Genomic DNA, 11,095 nt, shown 5'->3' with positions numbered 1-11,095 from the left:
TGTCTGTATTTTTTTCTTTATTATCTCAGGAATGAGTGCAAATTTATTTCCTGTTACTCCATTTTAACTGGAAGATGAAGTCATCCTATCTTCTTTCTAGAAATAATGACCTCCCTGATCCATATGTGGCCTCCTTTGCAGTTGTGATTAATCATGCCATTGAGTAGAATATTCTCTTTTTCTGTTATTTGGCTCAGTGGGACAAGGAGCCTCAAATTTAGTTCCCACATTGAAAATGTTTACTCATTTCAAATTCTTATTTAAATTGCTTTAAAATTCCAACTGTGTTGTGTATCTTTAGAAAGCTGGAAGACAAAATGACTTGCTGAGGGACAGTAAAAGATATAGCAATGGTGACATTACACATTTGTGGAATGACTTCTTTGCACTGTGCTTGACATCTATGATCTCATTTGTTCTCCAAGGCCCCAAGAGACAGGCACTAGGATCATCTCCATCTGGAAGATGAGGGAAATGGGAGCCCTGTGTTTTGAAGATTAATCAATACCTTTGCTATAATTAAGACAGCGAAGAGGAAGGTGAAGAGGAAGATGAAGACTGCAAATTGGTGCAGCCAATATGGAAAGCAGTATGGAGATTCCTTGGAAAACTTGAAATGGAACTACCATTTGACCCAGCTATCCCTATCCTCGGTCTATACCCAGAGGACTTAACATCAGCATACTACAGGGACACAGACACATCAATATTTATAGCAGCACAATTCACAATAGCTAAACTGTGGAGCCAACCTAGATGCCCTTCAATAGGTGAATGGGTAAAAAAAAAAATGTGGCATATATACAAAATGGAATTTTACTCAGCAATAAAAGAGAATAAAATCATGGCATTTGCAGGTAAGTGGATAGTGTTGGAGAAGATAATGCTAAGTGAAGTTAACCAATCCCCAAAAAACAAATGCCGAATTTCTTCTCTGATATAAGGAAGCTGACTCATAGTGGGGTAGGGAGGGGAGGCATGGGAGGAATAGATGAATTCTAGATAGGGCAGAGGGGTGGGAGGGAAAGGGAGGGGGCGGAGGATTAGCAAGGATGGTGGATGTGATGGACATCATTACCCCAAGTACAAGTATAAAGACACAAATTGTGTGTCAACATACTTTATATACAAACAGAGATATGAAAATTGTGGTATATATGTGTTATAAGGATTGTAATGCAAAAAACCCCACAAAGTACATGTATAAATACATGAATTGGTGTGAACATACTTTATATACAAAGATATGAAAAATTGGGCTCTATATGTGTAATAAGAAATGTAATGCATTCCACTGTTGTGTATTTTAAAAAAATAAAATCGATTAATAAATAAATAAATAAAGAGTGGCTCCCTTCTCTCCCAGTTCCTTCATGACCTCCTGTGAGTGGTGTAACTGTAGCCCCCACATCTAAGAAGCACATGAGTAGGAAGCTTGACTGAAACACAAGGCCTAGGAGAGCAGGGTTGAGAGTAAAGGGATGCTGACTCCTCTCCTCATATTCCTGGGACCCTTGTAGTAGACATATCTTGTTTCCATCTGCCGATCAACCCTTCTTGCCTTCTGATGTTGAAGCCATGCTGAACCATAACATAGGGATTAGACAGGTTGCCTCCAGTAGGGATTTCATGTCCTGGGTTTTCCTGGCCAGTAAAGGACCTGCTCCCACCTCAGCTATGGTACTTGTTTCAAGGACATGCATGAGACATGGGTTGGGATTTACCAGAGTCCATTCCAAATTTACTTTTGACAAATATATGAAAAAGACTTTCTCCTAGTGCTATGAAGGTGTATATAAAGCAGGGACTGCCAAAACCCAAGTGATAACACCAGATACCTGAGACTGGCTGTGCTCACAGAAATTCAAGTTGTACAAACCAACACTTCTTATTTTTGATCTAGTGATTATGTTTCTTTGAGCTTGGTTTTTGTCTCTAACTTGCCAAATTGCAGCTTTCTACCTTGAATGTTTACCTTCTCCAAAACTGTTCCAGGAGTGATCAATCAGCATTACCAGGGGAGACCTGGTCTATCTCATCCTTCAGACCATATCACAATCATTGCAATGGTCATGAGAGGCAAAAGGAAGAGTTCCTCAGACTGGACCCAGTGATGGTCACAGTACCTGGTACCATCAGGCCAGGCTTGACCTTCTTGCCCACACCACAGTGAGCCTGGGCATGATGGCGCCCGACTGAAGGATGAATCCTAAATCCAGAGTTCTCAGACCCCTTGCACTGAGTCGCTATAGGCAGCTGCCAACATAGTCAAGTAGCCAGGACTGGCACCTCCAGAGAGCATTCTACAGGCGTCTCTGAAAGTTTTTCAAGAAACCTACCCTATAGAGAAACCTTTCCCATGATTTTCAGTAATTCAAAATTCAGTTCACCATTAGTGTTGTTGATGTGTCTGGCAGAGGCAAAAACCCCTTTACCAATGGCATTGCAATGTTTATATCTCAGTGGATGATATTTTCATACTCAGAAGAAGTAGATCATTTGCAACAGTGTTTCAGGTTGTCTCTTAACTTTACCCTCACTGAGGCATCAGCCAGAGCTTGTTGTATGGCTGACACACAACAGAGTATAGACTTAGAACCTGCTATATGGACCATGCCCAGCAGAGTGTAAAGAGAGAGTTAATGGTTTGACTACCGTATGACCCAGCTATCTCAAAATATTTTCCAAAAGGATCTAAAATTGGTGTAATACTGTGATAAAGCCACCTCAATGTTTATAGCAATACAATTCATAATAGCAAAATTATGGAATCAATACAGATGCCCACCATTAGATGAATGATTTGAGAAATTGTGTGTGTGGTGTGTATATATTGTATATATACATACAAATGTGTGTATTCTATTCAGCAATAGAAAAGAATGAAATCATGTGGTGAGCCGCTTCTGCAGATTATGGTCGCCATTGCAGGATGGCGCTGGCTCCACTGTGGTCTGTGACAAACAACTCCTTGTTTGGGAGAGTTGGTGCATGGTTTTTCAGCACCCTATGAGAAAGTTCCACGTGGCAGCTTCGCATTGGGGCTTGGGATGCTTTATTAAGGCTGGGAGGGGCATCCGACCAGGAATTAGAAGAAATATCAAGGGCCTGAATAAACTGCTGAAAGAAGATTCCTGAGTTGCGTCTTCCTTGCGGGCAAGGGGTCGCAACAAGTGGTGCTGAAAACCCGGGAACCAGAACTTTCAGCAGTCAGGGGTGGTGCACCGGTTAGTCCCAGGTAAGTGGGACCCGCGATCAAAGCGGGGGTTAGTCCCAGGTAAGCAGGACCCGCGATCAAAGCAGCATAGCTTCTCTGTAAAGCCAGAGAGAGCATTACATCTTATTGCAGCTGCACTGTGTACTTTCGCTTTTACTTTCACTTTTGTTTTTTGTGCGTCTTTTGTTGTGTCATGGGTGCCGTATCTTCAAGTCCGCTTCTCCTGGCCCTAGATGACCTGTTACGTTCCAAGGGCCTAGAAGTGAAACGTAGTACTTTACAGAGATTTTTACAGAAGACAGATATTGCTGCACCGTGGTTTGCGTTCTCGGGCAGCCTTACTATACCTAGCTGGGATAAGTTAGGCACAGATCTTGACTTTGCTTCTGAGCAGGGCATATTAGAGGGTGGGGTGATACCCCTTTGGAAGATGATTCATAGTTGCCTCGCAGATGGCAGATGTCAGGAAGCACTTACTAAAGGACAAGAAGTTTTAGAGCAATTACATGAGGAAAGATCAGAAACAGCAGGCAGTGAGATATTTCAGGAGGGTGGGAGTGTGCGGAGCGAGAAACAGGGGAGGAGGCGATTGTCTCTGGCATGAAGTGAGGTATTTCAGGAGGAAGGGAGTGTGCAGAGCGAGAAACGGGGGAGGAAACGATTGTATCCAGATCTCAGTACGCTGCGCACACTCCCATGCAAAAGTGGGTCAGAAGAGGAGGAGGATGAGGAGGAGGAGCTCGGGAGACTGTCTCGTCAGCTAGGGAGTCTAACTATAGGAGAAGGGAACAAAAGTAAACAGGAGCTCAAGGAAAATGATCCTCCGGATCCGCCGCCATATGGTGGGGGTGTTTCGAGGAGAGCTTTCCATGCCCAAACATGGAGGGCTGTTAACGCTGAGATGGGTCTTGCTTATCCAGTTTTCCAGGATGACAATAGGGGAAGATTCCAAGAGCCCTTAGATTTCAAAATTGTGAAGACCCTGGCGGAGTCTGTGTGCACTTATGGGGTGGATGCCGCCTTCACACTAATTCAGGTGGAGAGTCTGTCTAGATACTGTATGACTCCCTCTGATTGGGCTAGCCTTGTTCGGGCTTGTGTTTCTCCAGGCAAATATTTGGACTGGAGAGCCTTTGTGCTAGAGGGCGCTGTAGAGCAGGCCGCCCAAAACTATGCGGCGGGACACCCCCATTGGGACAAGGATATGCTTTTGGAACAAGGCAGATTTGCTAATCAACAGACAGGATTCCCTCCTGAGGCATATGATCAAATTAACAACATTTGCATTCGGGCATGGAAGTCACTTCCAAATAGAGGAGAGGTGTCTGGTAACTTGACTAAGATTCTGCAGGGCCCCACAGAACCCTTTTCAGATTTTGTAGCAAGGATGGTGGATGCCGCTGGAAATATTTTTGGGGACCCTGATAGGGCCATGCCCCTTATCAAGCAATTGGTCTTTGAGCAATGCACCAAGGAATGTAAAGCAGCAATCGCTCCTTATAAAAACAAGGGCATAGAAGCTTGGATGAAAGTGTGTAGAGAGCTTGGAGGACCTTTAACTAATGCAGGTCTTGCAGCTGCTGTCCTTCGGATTGCAAAAGGGGGCGGTCCTGGTGCCGGAACATGCTTCCATTGTGGTCAATCCGGCCATTTCAAACGTGACTGTCCCAAAAAAGACAATTTTACTGGACCTCCTTGCGGTGGCCCTTCTAATGGCCCTCGTCAACCGGGGCTGTGTCCAAAATGCAAAAAGGGGAAGCATTGGGCAAAAGAGTGTAGATCAGTGAGGGACACCCATGGACAGCCTATTTCAGCTGGGCCAAAAAACGGCTGAAGTGGCCCCCGACCCCAGGGCCCACGAATATATGGGGCAATGGAGAATGTCACACCGGAACCCGAGACATGGCCTTCTCTGCGCCATCCCACGAGATGCGGAGAGCCACTACAGGTGCCGCGGGATTGGACCTCTGTTCCACCTCCAGACTCGTATTAACACCTAAGATGGGAGTCCAATTGGTAGAAACTGAGTTCAAAGGGCCTTTACCACCTGGCACTGTAGGTTTGCTAATTGGACGTGCATCCTCTATCCTACAAGGTCTTCATGTTTTCCCCAGAGTTATAAACCCTGATACTGTAGGGGCAGTAAAGGTTATGGTGGAAGCTCCAAGGGGCATTGTGTCTATCTCCCCAGGGGATCGGATTGCTCAATTGCTAATTTTGCCTAGTTTGCATAATCACTTCCCTGCTGACTCAAGGTCACGGACGGGAAATGAGATTGGTACCACCGGAGGAAATTGTGCCTATTTGTCACTGGATATGAGCAGTCGCCCCACTTTGGAATTAAGCATAGAAGGTAAATCTATTTGTGGGATTGCTGGACACAGGAGCAGATCGTAGTATCATAGCCCTTAAGGACTGGTCTAGGGGATGGCCAGTGCAGGCTTCTGATCAATCCCTAAGAGGACTTGGATATGCCCAAGCCCCTCAAATCAGCTGTAGACATCTATCTTGGAAGGACTCGGAAGGACATGATGGTACCTTTCAGCCTTATGTACTTGATTTACCTATTTCTTTATGGGGCCGTGATCTGATGAAAGACATGGGGTTCACTCTTAGTAATGACTATTCCCCAGTGTCTCAACATATCATGCAAAATATGGGGTATAGGCCAGGTCTAGGACTAGGAAGGCACCTACAGGGGCGTAAGCATCCTGTGCAAGGTCATCAAAAGCTTAACAGGTTTGGTCTGGGTTTTTCCTAGGGGCCACTGGGGCTCAAATACCCATAACATGGCTCACCAAGGAGCCTGTTTGGGTGCCTCAGTGGCCTCTTCCCTCGGCTAAACTGGCAGCAGCCCATGATCTAGTCAAAGAACAACTTGATTTGGGTCACATCCAACCTTCTACTTCTCCATGAAATACTCCCATATTTGTCATTAAGAAAAAATCAGGGAAGTGGGGCCTACTGCATGATCTACGAGCAGTTAATGCTCAGATGCAACTTATGGGGCCCATTCAAAGAGGGCTGCCTCTGCTCTCCTCTGTTCCTCAAGGCTGGCATATAATTGTTATTGACATTAAAGACTCTTTCTTTTCCATTCCTTTGCATCCTAAAGATTCACAACGTTTTGCTTTCACCCTTCCCTCGTGTAATCACGAGGAACCAGATCAAAGGTTTGAGTGGGTGGTGTTGCCGCAGGGGATGGCTAACAGTCCCACGATGTGCCAGATGTATGTGGGGAAGGCACTCGCACCTCTCAGACATAAGTATTCCTCCACCAAGATCATTCATTATATGGATGATGTGTTATTGGCCGCAAAATTAGAACAGACAGTTAATGAGGCTTGTAAAGAACTCGTGATGCTGTTGGCTCAACATGGACTGCACATCGCACCTGAAAAGGTTCAAACGGGGGATTCTATCAGGTATTTGGGAGCGACAATTGGGTATGACAAATTAAAACCGCAAAAAGTTACCATCAGGACTCAAGATCTCCAAACTCTAAATGATTTTCAAAAATTGCTGGGAGATATTAATTGGATAAGAGGATATTTACATATTCCTAATATTGTGCTCCAGCCTTTGTATGCTACTCTCAAGGGTGATCCAGATCTTGCTTCCCCTCATAGCCTCACTACTGAGGCTAGAGAGGCCCTTATAAAAGTAGAACAAGCTATACAGCATGCCACTCTATGCAGGCTCCAGAGTGATAAACCTTTCCAGTTATGTGTGCTTGCCACTATGCGGCAGCCTACTGGGGTACTGTGGCAAGATGGGCCTTTACTATGGATCCACCCACATGTATCCCCAGGAAAATCCTTAGAATATTATCCTGATGCTGTTGCAGCGTTGGCACTTAAAGGGATTCAACAAAGCATTCAATTTTTCGGCCAATCACCTTCTTCTCTTATCATACCCTACACTAAAGCTCAACTTAATGTTTTATGTGCTACTCTAGACAACTGGGCTATTCTGTGTTGCTCGTTTCAAGGGGGGATTGATAATCACTACCCTTCTCATCCATGACTCCATTTTGTTAAAGAACATCCCATCATTTTCCCTAAGGTAACTTCATCCAGTCCAATTCCGGGGGCTGTTAACATTTTTACTGATGGTTCCAAGTCTGGAATGGGAGCTTATGTAATTAATGACTCTCCCCCTATCCAGCATCAATTTGCTCCTGGAAATCCACAATGGGTAGAACTACAAATTGTTATTGAAGTTTTTAAACAGTGTTCTTTTCCTTTTAATCTTATTTCGGACTCCAGCTATGTGGTACAAGCACTAAAAGTCCTGGAAGCCGTGGGAGCTATTAGTGATGCCCACAATGTGTCTGCTTACTTTACTCAGCTTCAACAGCTTATCTCTAACCGCACTGCTTCCTTTTATCCAATGCACATCCGGGCTCACACCTCTCTTCCTGGTCCATTATCCCAGGGTAATGCCTGTGCGGACTTAGCCACTAGAGGTCAATTGATATGCTTGGCTTCCTCCTTAGAGGGGGCTAAGTTGTTTCACCAAAACTTCCATGTTAATGCATTAACGCTGCGCAGGCGTTTTTCCATTTCAAGAGCGGATGCTCGGCAGATAGTATTGCAATGTCCCCATTGTGTCACATTTCTTCATCCCCCTAATTATGGAGTAAACCCACGGGGATTAAAGCCATTGGTTGTTTGGCAAATGGATGTGACACATATACCTGACTTTGGTGACCTTAAGTATGTGCATGTTTCCGTTGATACGTGCTCTGGAATTATCCATGCTTCTGCTTTATCGGGAGAAAAGGCACGTAATGTCATTACTCACTGTTTAGAGGCATGGGCAGCATGGGGTGCACCTGCATCCCTTAAGACTGATAATGGACCTGCTTATACTGGCAGACAATTTACAGCTTTTTGTTCTACTATGGGAGTGCAACTTACTCATGGTTTGCCTTATAATCCTCAAGGACAAGGCATTGTTGAGCGTGCTCATCGCACCTTAAAGGAAACTTTACAAAAACAAAAAGGGGGAATAGGAGCTGAACACACTCCTAAAGAACGCCTGTCCTTAGCTCTCTTTACCATTAATTTTTTGAATTTGGATATTCATGGTCGCTCTGCGGCCGATAGACATGTGTCCCCTTAGCCCTCTGTGATTGGCTATGTTAAGTGGAAGGATGTTCTTACGGGCCAATGGAACGGCCCTGACCCCGTGCTGACATGGGCACGAGGATCTGTATGTGTTTTTCCCCAGGATCGTACGGAACCGTTGTGGGTCCCTGAACGCTTGACAAGAAGAGTCTCGACATCAACTGACCAGCAACAAGAGATACCACAACAATCCTGTGATGAGGATCTTCATTCTGCTAAGTGCTCTGGCTCTGGTGCTGGTGCCGATGGCACAGGCGACACCAATGCGGTGGTGGGCAGTGGCACGGGCATGGCCAATGCCGATGCCAGTTCATGGTAATTCTAGTGTCCTCCCCACTCTTTTTTCTACCTCATGTGAGATGTCTGCTCCCTGTGCCTCTCCTAGAGGGGACATGGAGAGAATTTTTAATCAATCTCAAGTTAATCTCACAGGAGTTTTTTGTTTCAGCCTTAGAAACGCTAATTGCATTAGCCTTAAGACCAAAAATTTGACCAACTGGGAGGACCCATTACGGTCCAATCAGGTCTCAGGGAGCATTATCAGTGCTGTATTGAGCAAGGTAGTTTCAGGGAAGCAATCAGGCTCAGGGACCCCCACAAACAGCGGCTCTGCTCTTAACATAACTACCTTGGCTATTATCTCCGAGGTACTAATCCCAGTGCCTCCTTCTTCTAGTAGTATTCATGATGCCACTCATTTCAAGGCCTCTCCTTACTGTTCCCCTTATCTTGGTTTCCCCCCAACATTTACGCCTTGTCAGGATCATTCTTGGGAGAAACATCAAGTTGCTAAAGGTTTCTCCCTTTCCCCCTCTCTTAAGAGGTATGTTTATAACTTTAACAATAGTGCCAGCTCCTCTACAGGAGTAGGTTGGTCCTGGTTTCAATGGCTGATTTCCAATGAAAAGGGGGCTTCAGCCGATATTTCTGCACTGGCTCAGTTGGTAGGAGCCAAAAGTTGGCTGGCTAATGTTTCTGGTACTGTTAGGGAAAGTGAACGAGGTAATAGACTTACATCTGTTTCATTCAACTCTCTGTTGTATAATGCCACATTGCCTCCTGCAATGGTCTGTGTCCAATCCCCCTTCTTATTCCTTTTGGCTAAGGCCACCTCGTCAGGGATGCTGGATTGTTCTCATACTACCTGTCTCTTATCTGAGTGTTGGAATGGTTCCTGGACTGTAGCAGTGGTTATGAAAATTCCAACTTTTGTCCCAATCCCGGTCACTTCGGATCCTGATAAATTCCCTATTGTTGAGCTACTTAGAGTCCACAGAGATTTTGGAATCACAGCGGCTATAGTGACAGCCGTGGCGGTATCTGCTGCTGCAGCGGTTACGGCCGGAGTGGCTATGGCCAATCAAGTACAAACTGCTGCCACCATTAATCAAGTTGTCCAACAAACTTCCATCATACTTGAATCCCAAAATACAATTAATCAACATATTTTGTCAGGGATTTTAGCTGCCAACCAAAGAATAGATTTACTCCAAGCTCAGGTAGAAGAATTGGCTGACTTAGTGCTTTTGGGTTGTGTTGACCAACGTGCACATTTATGCATAACCTCTGTCAGATTTAATGATTCCAGGAATGTTTCCCACATCATTGGCGAATATTTGGCCAGAAATTGGTCCATAGAAGCGGAAGACATGATCCAGTCTCAACTAACCCAGATAGCTGTCTTGAATAACACCCGTGTCGATCCCGTGACTTTGGGTCAATTCACCAATTGGATATCTTCTGCTTTTTCCTTTTTTAAAGAGTGGGTGGGGGTAGGCATTTTTGGTGCAATGTGTTGCTTCGGTATGTTTCTCTGTTTGTGGTTTCTCTGTCGCCTCAAGGCCCGCAATGCTCACGATAAGGCTATGATCATCCAAGCTCTTGCAGTTTTAGAAAATGGCAATTTACCTCAAGTCTGGCTTGCGCATCTTAAATAGTAAATCTTTGACATGGTCGTTGCACCCCAAGTTATTATAACATTGCACTGGGATCGGCATGTCTTTCCTCGTTATTCTCTTAGTGTTGGAAAGCCCTTGCACTCTGCCGGTCTCGCTGCCATTGCACGCAGGTGGGTTTCCACACTAATGCTTCTCTATCGCTTTAAAGTCCGTGCCTTTCTTTCAGGGTGCTGTCAACTCGTTTGTCGTTGTGTACAGCCACAGTTCAGCCTCAGCTGTCCCCCTTCGTCCACCTTCGTCACGATACAGGATGCGAGGCAAGGCACTGCACTTGAGTGATCCTTGAAGTGGACCTCAAGGAGAGCATGTCCTATTGCATGCGGGTTTGATGTCCACGCCCCGCCCCACGAAAAAGGCGTCGGCTGATATGGCTTCAGATCTGGGGAAGGGCCCTCCTTAGGACTGAGCCATACTATGCAGCCACTTCTGCACAGTGGGATAGGACCTCTACTCTCGCCTGTATTGTTTTCAGAAAACAGAAAGGGGGGAACTGTGGTGAGCCGCTTCTGCAGATTATGGTCGCCATTGCAGGATGGCGCTGGCTCCACTGTGGTCTGTAACAAACAACTCCTTGTTTGGGAGAGTTGGTGCATGGTTTTTCAGCACCCTATGAGAAAGTTCCACGTGGCAGCTTCGCATTGGGGCTTGGGATGCTTTATTAAGGCTGGGAGGGGCATCCGAGATTAATTAGAAGAAATATCAAGGGCCTGAATAAACTGCTGAAAGAAGATTCCTGAGTTGCGTCTTCCTTGCGGGCAAGGGGTCGCGACAACAAGCCAGCTATGGGG

This window comes from Callospermophilus lateralis, chromosome 1 (assembly GCF_048772815.1).
Source record: "Callospermophilus lateralis isolate mCalLat2 chromosome 1, mCalLat2.hap1, whole genome shotgun sequence".
NCBI lineage: Eukaryota > Metazoa > Chordata > Mammalia > Rodentia > Sciuridae > Callospermophilus > Callospermophilus lateralis.
The sequence above is the reverse complement of the archived record's forward strand: the minus strand, read 5'-3'. Positions refer to the sequence as shown.